The following is a 10917-nucleotide window of genomic DNA, read 5'->3' on the forward strand; positions in this document are numbered from 1 at the left end:
TCCATCCGACAGCTTGGATGGATTATCACAAGATTTGGTGCGCACGTTCATGTTCCCCCTAAGATGAATCCAAGTGGTCGTGCCCGTGGTCAGCTCCATGATGCATTTTGTAACTGTTATTTATTTGCGGTATATGGTGCCACTGTATGTTGTAACCTACTCCCTACCTCCTCCTTTATATTGTGATCATACTGGATGTTTAATATTAATGTTTTCTCCTTTGTCCTGGTGGACGCTCGTATGAGGGGGTACACATAGACGGGCTGTGGCTTACAAAGCCACACGCACACGCACACACACATTCACAAAAAATATACACATGTAGCTTTCATCCAGCTGCGCCTTGTTAAGTCCCCAACACGGGAGTCTTTAAAATAATCACTGTACGTGCGTAGAGGAGAAAGTCGTGTTCTTTGGTAAAAGGGTTCACCGACTACAGTCCAAGATTCTCTGACCCCTCAGACTGTGTGTTTTTGAGAATAAAGCCAGTGGCAAGTCAAAGGTTTCGTGGATCTAACACCTTCTGAGATGAATGGTTCCTTTGAAGCTTTTAGTTGCCAAGTGCCGGAGAAAAAAATTTATTTTCCCTCGCCACAATTTGACTGAGCACGTTGTTAGAGACTTTGAGAGTAAGACCCCAGGCGGAGGGAGGACTTCATAACTATCCTAAATGATGATGGGGGTGTTTTTTCATGCCACAGTAGCTAATGAGTAGTTGGCCAAGTGTGGGCAACATTTTCATCTACGGTGGTCGCACAAGTCGGACTTGTTAAGCCTCAATGACGCTCCCTTGCGGACGGACGCCACGGTTCTCACTATACAACTTTTTGGTCCGCTTGGAGTTCGCGCGTGCCGTCGGAGGGTACGTGGGCGTCCGCGCAGAGCCGCGCGTACACCCTGTGATGACGAAATCGACGACACTCGGACCCAAGCGGACCCTCGTGTACTCACAGAACACCAGCCCGAGGACATGACCACACTGGAACAAACTGTGTATAGCATCCAAAGAGTGTTCTCTCCTCGCTGCTATAACTCCTGTTCATTTCCTCTGTTTAGATTTATCATGTTTATGTAGCTGGAGAAGAAAACGGAAACTTTTCACTCATGTATAATTTTAAGGAACCGCTGGTTTTTCCACTGTGATAAGCCAGGTTTGTTTCAAGGTGGAGGGAGAGTGGCGGACGGTGTTATTTAAACCCCTGCTGAACAATTTCTCCCTCTGATCACTGGATCAGTGTGGAACTACAAACACACGGAAGCCAACAAAGGAGACATTTATCCTGTGTGTGTTTGTTTCTGGTTAGACGTGGCTGCCTGTGCATACACCCCCCGCATACCAAACGTGTAATGGAGCGCGCGCACTCCCCCCCTAATTGTTATTCTATTGACTCCGGGAAGTGGGGGTAGGGAGATAGTCTGAGTCAAACCTGCTGATATGAGACGCGTGCACTTGCCGCCGGGGTAGGAGACCTTTTAAACCAGAGATATCGTGTCCATTAGTTTAGTTTAGGTTAATTCAATTCAGAAAAAAAAAAAAAAAAACAACAACACGGTTTTAATGCCTGAAATTACAACAATAAAAAAAAGGAAAACCCAGATGCTGCCACTGAGTGAGTTGAATTACTCTGGAACGGGATGGCATTTTTCATTCGGAGAAACATGTTCTTCTTTCTACACTCATTTTTGTCGGCTACGTGTAAATAATTCAGCAGGAATAACATTGCAGACAGAATGCATTCATAATTCAGGCATTTCATGTTCAGCGTGCATTTGTGTTTGTTTCTTGCATCAGTCACAACGTATGTGTTCCTCCTTAATTTCTACTTCAAAAGTTACTTTAGCTTTTCATGCCAGATTTAGCAGCAGAGACAGGGTCGCAGGGATAGAGCAGAGAGTAGGGGTTATGGGGAATGACAGAACAGGGAGGGGTAAATATCAGAGCAAGGCACACTGTTCCTGAGGTTTGCGGTCCTGCTGCTCCGAGGCCCCACGTCTCCTCGGCTTCTGTCAGCTCATCAAGGCCAAGTCCCTGCCTATCCCCGCTGGAATACGCATCAAACGGCCCAGGGAGCCTTTTATCCCAAACTGAATGCCGCCTGTTGTCACAGCGGAGGCTCGACAACAAGCTGCACATGGATGGCAGAGTTTAACGTGGCGGAGTGGAAGTCAATACCCCGCCGAGGTAGCGCAGCTCAGACACGAGAGGGGGAAACGGTGAAAAGGTCACCAGGAAAATGGGATCTTGAAAGACACAGCTTGTCTGAGACAAGAGCACACGAAGCAGGAAGCCATATGATGCCAGGCAGGCAGTTAATGTCACGGTTCACTCTTTCAACCCTGTGCCAATTCTGATGTCTCAAACATCTCATTTTTGTCTTTTCCACCAATTACTGTAAAGGTTACTGCCTTAGTTGTGAACTTGGCTTTGTGTACAAATCCTCCCCTCACGTGTGCGTCTCCTCGACGAATGACTTCCTCGTCTAATTTCTCTTTGTTTTCAACCTGTAGCCAAAATCAGACATGAAAAAGCTCGACTGTGCACCCCAAAGACACACGCAAGTATCTTTGTACTGAGGCTTGTTCTGCTCCATGCCATTTTTAATCTCGGGCAGAAGGGAAGAGAGCTGCTCCTCTTATCTTAGATGACATGAAGGCTTTGCTCCCTGTCTCTGGCGCTCTCTCATCTTGTTCTTCTGAAACATAACCCTCTTTCATGCTTTCCCCTAGTGGTGGTTGTGGCGGCAAAGTGATACATTGAATGAGACTGGCTGAATTTTGTTTAGGTTATTCCATCTGAAGGCTGTTACATGACGGGCGAGGGTAAAGAAGGGTAGACAGCAAGTAGGGTCGTTCGCTCCTGTTTTTCATCAAGCCTGTGTTGTCGTTGTTTTTAATTGCCTACTGGACGCGCTGCACGTTATTTAACTCTCAATCATGGGAGAGCGGGTCAGGAGTGTTCATTCTTCAGAGGAGTCTCTGCTTTCTCCAGTTTCAGGCCTTTGAAACGCTGCCCATGACTCTGGCGAACGGCCGTCCGCTCAGTTAGTGATACGGCCGAGCAAAAAGCTGGTGTTGTTATCAAGTTGTGATGATTCAAGCCGGGGTGGGCCACCTGAAATGTAGCGGTAGCGATGGAGAGCTGAAGTCACGCCACCGTCTCTGGGCTGGCCGCTGTTCCACTAGCTTTTAGAACGCAACGCGGCCTGTCATTTAGCATGTCTTTCATCGGCCCGAATGAAAAGCGGAAAGCGGGTTCCCGGGGTTGACTATAACAAGACAAATTAGCTTCACTGCAGCGGTCACCGTGAGAAATTGAAACCTTTGTGATTTTAACAAAGTTAAACGATTACTTTGTAATCCCATGAAAAAAAAAAAACTGCATGGAGCCTGGGAACTGGATGGAAACTAAACTAATCAGAAAATCAGCCTAAAAATCCGTAAGAAAATCATGAAATCATATCATTACTTTCATCCCTACAAGACGCAGCAAAACAGTGGGTGCCGGCATTCCGATGCGTCTGCGCTGCCAGCGTGTGGTTGCCCTTCAGCTTGCGTTGTGTAAATCTTCAGGCTGTGCAACATCATCTTATGTAACCAACACCATGTGCGGACTGAAAACTCCACCAGGGAAGACAGATACTTGAGGCACAAATGTATACTTAAGGGGAAAAAAACGGCTAACAAGATGATAATGTGAGACTGATTAATGGAGTGGTAATAGACTGGTAATGGAGAAGATACTTGTCCGGAGAGGATTTGCAACTCCAACAATCATGAATTCTGATTTCCTACTTAAAGACCCAAAGAGCCTGGTGTAAGTCTTCGTTAAAGCTACCCCGGGGTGACAGTCGAGTCATGGCCTTTATCAACTTACAGCTCTAAACCTTAGGAGTAGGCGTACTCAAACCTGATCCGTGAAAGCACCGTGTCTCTATAACATCCTGCGTATTATCACAGAACCAAAGTCCAACAACATGCAGAACGTAACTGTATCCAATCTATTTCTACGGCACATCTGGGCCTTTGTCAAGGCACCCGAAGGGACTTGTCTTCCAGACGTCTACCGCCATAGCAGGCTTTAAAGACAGACAGAGGCCCCTCCATAAGCCCTATAGGTTCAATTTGTTCTGCCAATTATTATCCTCTGCTCTGCCACAGTGATGGAAGGTGCTGTTCAATGGGCCTGCATGCCACCCTCTCTGTGGCCCGCCCCGACAAAGAGGTAGCCTCTGTGGGGTTTTTTTCGTTTTTTTTTTTTCTGGGGGTCCAGTCAAGCATTGGCTGACAGATTGGCTGGGGCGCTAACCAGTCAGGTCTTCAAAGAGACAAAGAGGACGGGGAGGGCAGCGTCGAGGGGAGGGGGGCCAGTGGTGAAGAAGAATGACCTGCCAAATGAGAAAGAAGACATATTGAAAGGGACAGAGAAGGAGAAAGAAAAAACATATTGAACCGATAGAGAAGTACAACCTTTTGACCATCTGGCTCGGTGGGTGACAACAGCCTTCATCTGTATTTTTAGAGCCATACAACACACCAAATTACTCTGTCAGGAAGATTAAGGAGAGTCAAAGGGCCGTCGAGTGGGGAAAAAAAGAGCAAAGTCATCCCATTTGGCTATGAGCGGTGGAGAAATTCAAAACTTTGCTAGCTGATATCTGCAGCTCCATCGCTTTCTTTTGATTCTAAATATAATGTGGAAACAGCTCAGACAATGTAATGAAAAAAATACAAAATAAGAACCCGAGCAGCAGCCTGGAACACTTCTTGTTTCTGCGTAATATATTCTCGTTTCTGTTTAAACATGGTTGAGTACATCCCCAATATGATTTCATTTCCCCAGTCCTTCTCCTCCTGAGGACTCAACTCTGAAAACCTCTTTTTGCTGCATTAATTCCATGATTGCTTAAATGAAACACTGCTATTTTCTTGCTCGGTGCTAAACGGGGATCAGATCTCCGTGACCATGACTAATCTTCCGCTGCGCTTTTTTGTGTGTATTGGCATGCGCCTAATTTTTCTGGATCTTTTTGCCAATTTGGAAAACTAATTGCTTTGACTCCGACTGGGCAAGCAGCGGAATATAATGCAGTTTAAAGCTACATCTTCTATGCCTATAAATCCCTCTACAGATCCAGCGGTGTACAGCGCCGGCTCATTAAAATGCAGTAGGGCAAGTTCGCCAGCACGAAACGGAAGGTGATTTTTTATTTTCCCCCTCATCTTTTACATTTTCTACTTCACTGGTCATTGATCCAAGGACCCTACACCCCCTGGCAATCTCCATATACGCTGGCAAATCCCCCCCCCCACCATGGTGGTCACTTTATTCACTTGCAAATACCCTGAGCTGAAATGAGCTGCTTTTGTGGTGTGTGCAGGAGCATTTCACTCCACTGTTCACCATCTACCACCTCATGTCTCCCTCCTCTCATTCCTCCATCCCTTTTTTTTTTTTTTTTTTTTCCTGATTTCACCCCACTTCTTTGGTTTCCTCTCCCCCTCTCCTGCTATACTTTCACCCCTCCGTCCGCTGCTCCTTCCCATGCCCGAGGTTGTAGATTGCTGGATTACACCGGAGCCGGGGGAGGCCGTCCCACTGATTGTAAAGAGAGGGACATTTGGTCTTTCAGTCTGATTGGGTCTCCAGATAGGCAACACCGGGGACGAGAGTGCACACGAGACAGCGATGAGAGGCAGAACGCAGCGCTGACAAAATAGAGGCAGCACAAGAAGATACATATATTTATATATAAATGGAGAGAGGGGAAACTTTACGTAGAGGACGGTGAGAGAGCGCGTGGACTCAAGGTGACTTTAGGGAAACTGATGCACTGCAGGCAGTAGCTCTCACAACTTTTACAAGGGAAATTCAGCGAGCGTGAGGGGAAAGGAAGAACAAAGAGATAAGGGAAGAAGAAAAACAAGCATTTTTCACAGAAGACGGACTGAGAAAGAGGACTAAAGTTGAAAAGGAGTAAGGTAAGGTGTGGAATTTTTTTTTCTCTAGAAAAAGAGTAATCCTTGACTTTTGGAACACAGTAGTGGGAATATGAAGCGCCAATAATACCTTCGAGCTGTAAACAGGGAATGCTGAGGATGATTTAACGGTGACTTGGGATTTGTCAGCTGTAAGTGAGTGGAGAAAACACGAGGTGGGACCACTGCACCCAATCGGCAGTGCAGTTACAGTTTCTTTCTGTGCGTCTTCATTGATAAACAGTGTTTGCGGAAACAAACGTATCGTGTGTCTGGCTGTCAAAAGTAGGTCGCGGTGAATATTCGGAGAGCCCTGCCTCAGCCGGGAGCGTGTTTGGTGGCGCATTAAAAAAACTTTTGTGAACATGAGCTCCGGCTCAAAGCGTGGCTCCTATTCGCAGCACGTCTGCTCTGTCGCTACTTCAAACAAGTCGCGCTGAAGGAGAGGAATTCCTATCTTCTTTTTACGGACCCCTGTTCGGCATTCAGGTCTCATTTCGTAGCCCGAGTCAAGGTTTCTCAAGATGAGGACAGATTAATTTTTTCCCCCCCCTATCAAACCCATTAAGCTATCGGCTGTCTCGTAGGCTCGGGCTGACAAATAAGACACTAAATTGGCACATGCGCTCCTCTTGCCTCTCCGAGGTTCAGCGAGAGGCGGTGAAGGTTCCTCTGAAAGGTGAGCCTTGTTGCACAGGCCTTGATTGCTGACAGCACCTTCAGGTTCCTGTGACGGTGCTTGTGGCTGAGGTATCTTGAATTTCACGATCCAGCTCAGGAAGTGATCAATTGGAGCGCAGGCTTCTCCAGCCGCAGGCGTGTGGTGAATCAACACTGTACATCAGATTCTCCTCTCTAGACTAAAAAAGTTCAATATTAATTTGAGAGGACCCGTCCCCATGATGCCACTGTTGAATCTGCAACGGAACGACACTGATTGCAAACTTTTTCCAGATGACGCTTATGCACGGTGACATCATTTCCATGCACCAGTGCCTGGGATGAATGCCAGTTTGTGTGATTTAATTTCTCCATAAATGACAAGGCGCCTTTTATGGCCTCCACCAAGCAATGAGTGAACTAAATGTGCATCGGGGAGGAGAGGGAGCGGGTCCAAGACGAGAGGAAAGGATTAAGGAATTCTAGAGAGAGCTTGAAAAAGACAAAAGGTAGATAGAGGAAAAATTAAGTACTTTTTTGTCTGTGTTATTTCAGAGTACAGAAACAGAGGTAGCGGAGGGTTAAACAAACTTCTGAAGCTCAGCTGGCACGCAAAGGCACATAGAGAGTGGAGGGAGAGAGGAGTAATTAAAAACACCTTACAGTAAATGAGCCACAGGGAGGGAGACGCTCGTCACGGCAGAGTGGCGGCGGCGGCGCACACAGCTGCACAGGCCGAGGCCCGGGGACCTCCCCACAATTAGAGAGCATGGCAAAGGCGGGTTCAAAGCCTGCCCCCATGCCGGCATCTCTGTCCCGAGGGGCGGCAGGGTTGCAGGAATGAGGACGAATAGAGGGTAGCAGCCTGACACACACACCGGCATGCTGTGCATCCGCAGAGAACTCACATTCATCGCACACACACAGACCACCGTGTGATCTTGAGAGAGTTTGGCCGGGATACACACCTCCCTTAGCCCGACTCTGCCTTTGAAGGCTGCCATCTCTCCCTGTGAGCCAGCTAAGGAAACTGGGTCCTTGCTGCAGGCGGTGACAGTGTAGACCCTTTGCTTTAGAAACCAGACCCGGTCATTTTATTCAGCCCATATACACACAAGCGTACCGGGGGGGCCATACTGCGGGGACGGACCTGTTTGTTAAGTTAATGCAGCAGCAGCGTGTGAACTTGATCATGTGTGAGTGAGTTAATAAACATTAGCATCCAGAAATGTCAAAACTACGCCTCGCTGAGGAATGCGGCCTGTCACCCTAAGCGCTCAGCTGCGGAAGTGAAATTAGATTCAGCGGTTGTACTTAAGAAAACCCCCTCTGCAATTTGCAAGAAGACCTATTGTGGCTTATTGTGCTCGACTCTCTGAACGATCACTTCCTCACGCCGGATCTAAAAACAAGTGCAACGCTGCAGCCCCTCGCCTGAGTCCGAGATATACAGAGCCTTCGCGGTGGCGTCGCTTTCCACCATGCAAAATCAATTGCGGTTAACAAATTGGCCGTGACGTTTCGCCCCGCCAGGGTGGGCGGGACACTTTTTCATGGGTCCACCCAGTTTTTAAGGACCTCTTTCCACAGTCTGGGAGGCCTCTTTTTAGAGCTGAGGTGATTGGAGCACAGACATGGCCACTGTGAAATTAACACTTAATAATGCTCCACGTAGCACTTAAACGGGGCGAACCCGTACTAATGTACCACACACACTGAGTTGGCCCCTGGCCACTCAGTGAATGTGGCGGGCCACAGGTTTGGTGGGCCTCAAGGTTTAGGGTGAGAATTCCGACAACCATGAGTGGAACTAGTGGTTATTTTCGTGATTAATCCATTTACAAAAGCCTTTAGGGTTTCAATTAACGACAAAAAAAAATAAGGTGAACTTTGGAAAATGCATCAGCGTTTATTTTGATGTGAACACATGCAACCAAATAAGGGTCTAAAATAAGCAGAATTATCCCACGATATCAATCAGTAACTGTCTGACAAACCCTCCAATCCCAACGTATTTCAGTCATTTTCAGTCTGTACCCTGCAAAAATGGAGGTATTATTATAGAGGTGTTATAGTTTGTTTTCTTTCATTGGAAGGAAACATAAACCTCTTTCTCATGCAGGAGCAGTTTGATATAGTCTGTTGTCGGATCGCAGTTAATGAAGCAGCAGGTGGACTTGGAGTAACCTGATACAACAATATGGCCCATCATTCTGTCACAACAGCTGCTCCCGCTGACAATCCCTGTCTCTTCCACTGTCACTCAATTTCTTCCTCCCTCAGCAAACACCTTTCCTTTCAGGGGCTTTCTGCCGTATCAAAACAAACATAAATGTTTCTGTTCCTCTTTTGCCATTTTGACTTCTTTTCTTCTTCTAGATAACAACTCCAAATTGTGTTATTTTCTCTTTGAATACAAAGGCAGCTTTTCGGCTTGGAAGAACGTTTCAGCCATGGGAAAATACCTCCTCTTCTTAAGTCTGGCAAAGCTTTTTCATATGATTGCTCCTCTAACCTCCACCTCGCTCCTCGTCCCTTCACCCCCCCCCATTCCTCCTATCCAGCCTGTTTTGGCAAACAGCAGCTGCTTTTGCCTTTAAACAAGTGAAATGCCACGATGCCATGATTATGCCAAGATTAGCAAAAGAAAGATGTGTGAAATGTTTTGCCGGCACAATTACGTAGCACGTCACTTCATTAGGCACGACAAAACGGAGCAAAACGCTCGGGTGCAAGCTGTGACCTTTGAGGGGAGGAGCTGAGAGGGGAGGCCAGGGGCTTGTGAGCCAAGAACAGGGGGCTAATTTTACTTCATAATGGCAACCGGGCGGTTTGAATGGACAGAAAAGAGCGGAGCAGCGGGGTCAAGTGTCAGCCGTCCCGCCGAGGAGCCCTGACAGGGTTCGTCTCTGCGGAAACACGACACACACAAATGCACGCGGGCACACACAGACACAGACGCGCACACACACACACACACACTCGGCCCACCCTCCTGCTGACAATGCAGCCACGCCCCCCCACCCTTCCCTGCCTTTTGTGCCTCTTCAACAATGATTAACTGAGTTGGGTGATTCAGAGAGTCTACAGCAGCACAATGCACTCTCTCTTACAAAACATAATGGAGTCAACCCATGAGTCAAACAGTCTCTTTCTTCCGCTGTTTTTCCTCTTCATTGGCCTCGAACACTCCGGCTCCCCCTGCTAACAGCATCTTTGCTTTCTCCCTCCCTCTTTCTGCTTTTTCTCTCTGCCTTTTGACCATAAATCTGCCTATTTTCCCCCCCTCGAGCTCATTAATGCGGGAAGAGCAGGCAAATTCAGCCATCCTCCTAATACGTAAAAACAAGATGCAGATGGAAAGAGGCAGCGTAGGTGCCATGCGCTGCATGTGAAAAGGTATTGATTGGCTAAAAGTCGATGCGTAACCTTAAAAAAGCAACTCACAAATTCACGGGAATGACCTCGCTGATCTTAAAGACTACTATGATGTCCATATCAAAAAGAGCAATGCGGAGGGAGATAATATGCAGACGCAGTAGAGCAAACGTCCAGACAATAACACAGAGGCCTTCAAAACCTCATATGGAAAAGAAAAAAATGGTGGTGCACTTGTAATGAGCGGTGTGCGGCGCTCAGGGGAACTTGTAGAACATGGTGTGAGTAAATCTTAGCAGGGGTGTTAACAGAAACACCACTATCTCGGAACATCACACCCCCGGGCCTCTTACAGCAGGTGTGAAGGAGCTCGCCTCTCCTCATGACAGGAAGAGGAGGAAGAGTCTGGTTACACTTTTTTTTTTTTTGGCGATGTGACATGCCTGATCGTCCCGAGCCGGGGGGAAAGGAGCCGACTGAAGCCGGTGGTATCCTTTGTTTTTCTCCCCCACGCTCCAAATAAAGTGGCATTCGTTGGGTTTCCATTAAAGGTTTTAAGCAAATTTCTGAAATTTCAGCAAAAAAAAATCGATGCGTGCTTTTATCGGATACCTTTATGTGAATATATTAAAGAGATCGGGACAAGAAACAATCAACATTTTGGGAAAAACTTACTCCCTCTCTTGCAGAGGTTACAGTCATTGTACGTCCACCCTTTGACATCCCCAGTCTTCTGTTCTTTTTTTTTTTTTTAACTCTCTGGTGGTCAGGATGCCTGTAGCGGCGAGCGGCAGCATGACATTGACGTCCTCTTTTTTTCTATAGTAGAGGAAGCAGAGGCAGGTATTGCAACGTCAAGATCGTTTGCGTCACTGTTGCCTAAAAAGTCTCTTTCGTGAAGTC

This window comes from Xiphias gladius, chromosome 5 (assembly GCF_016859285.1).
Source record: "Xiphias gladius isolate SHS-SW01 ecotype Sanya breed wild chromosome 5, ASM1685928v1, whole genome shotgun sequence".
Classification (NCBI taxonomy): Eukaryota; Metazoa; Chordata; class Actinopteri; order Istiophoriformes; family Xiphiidae; genus Xiphias; species Xiphias gladius.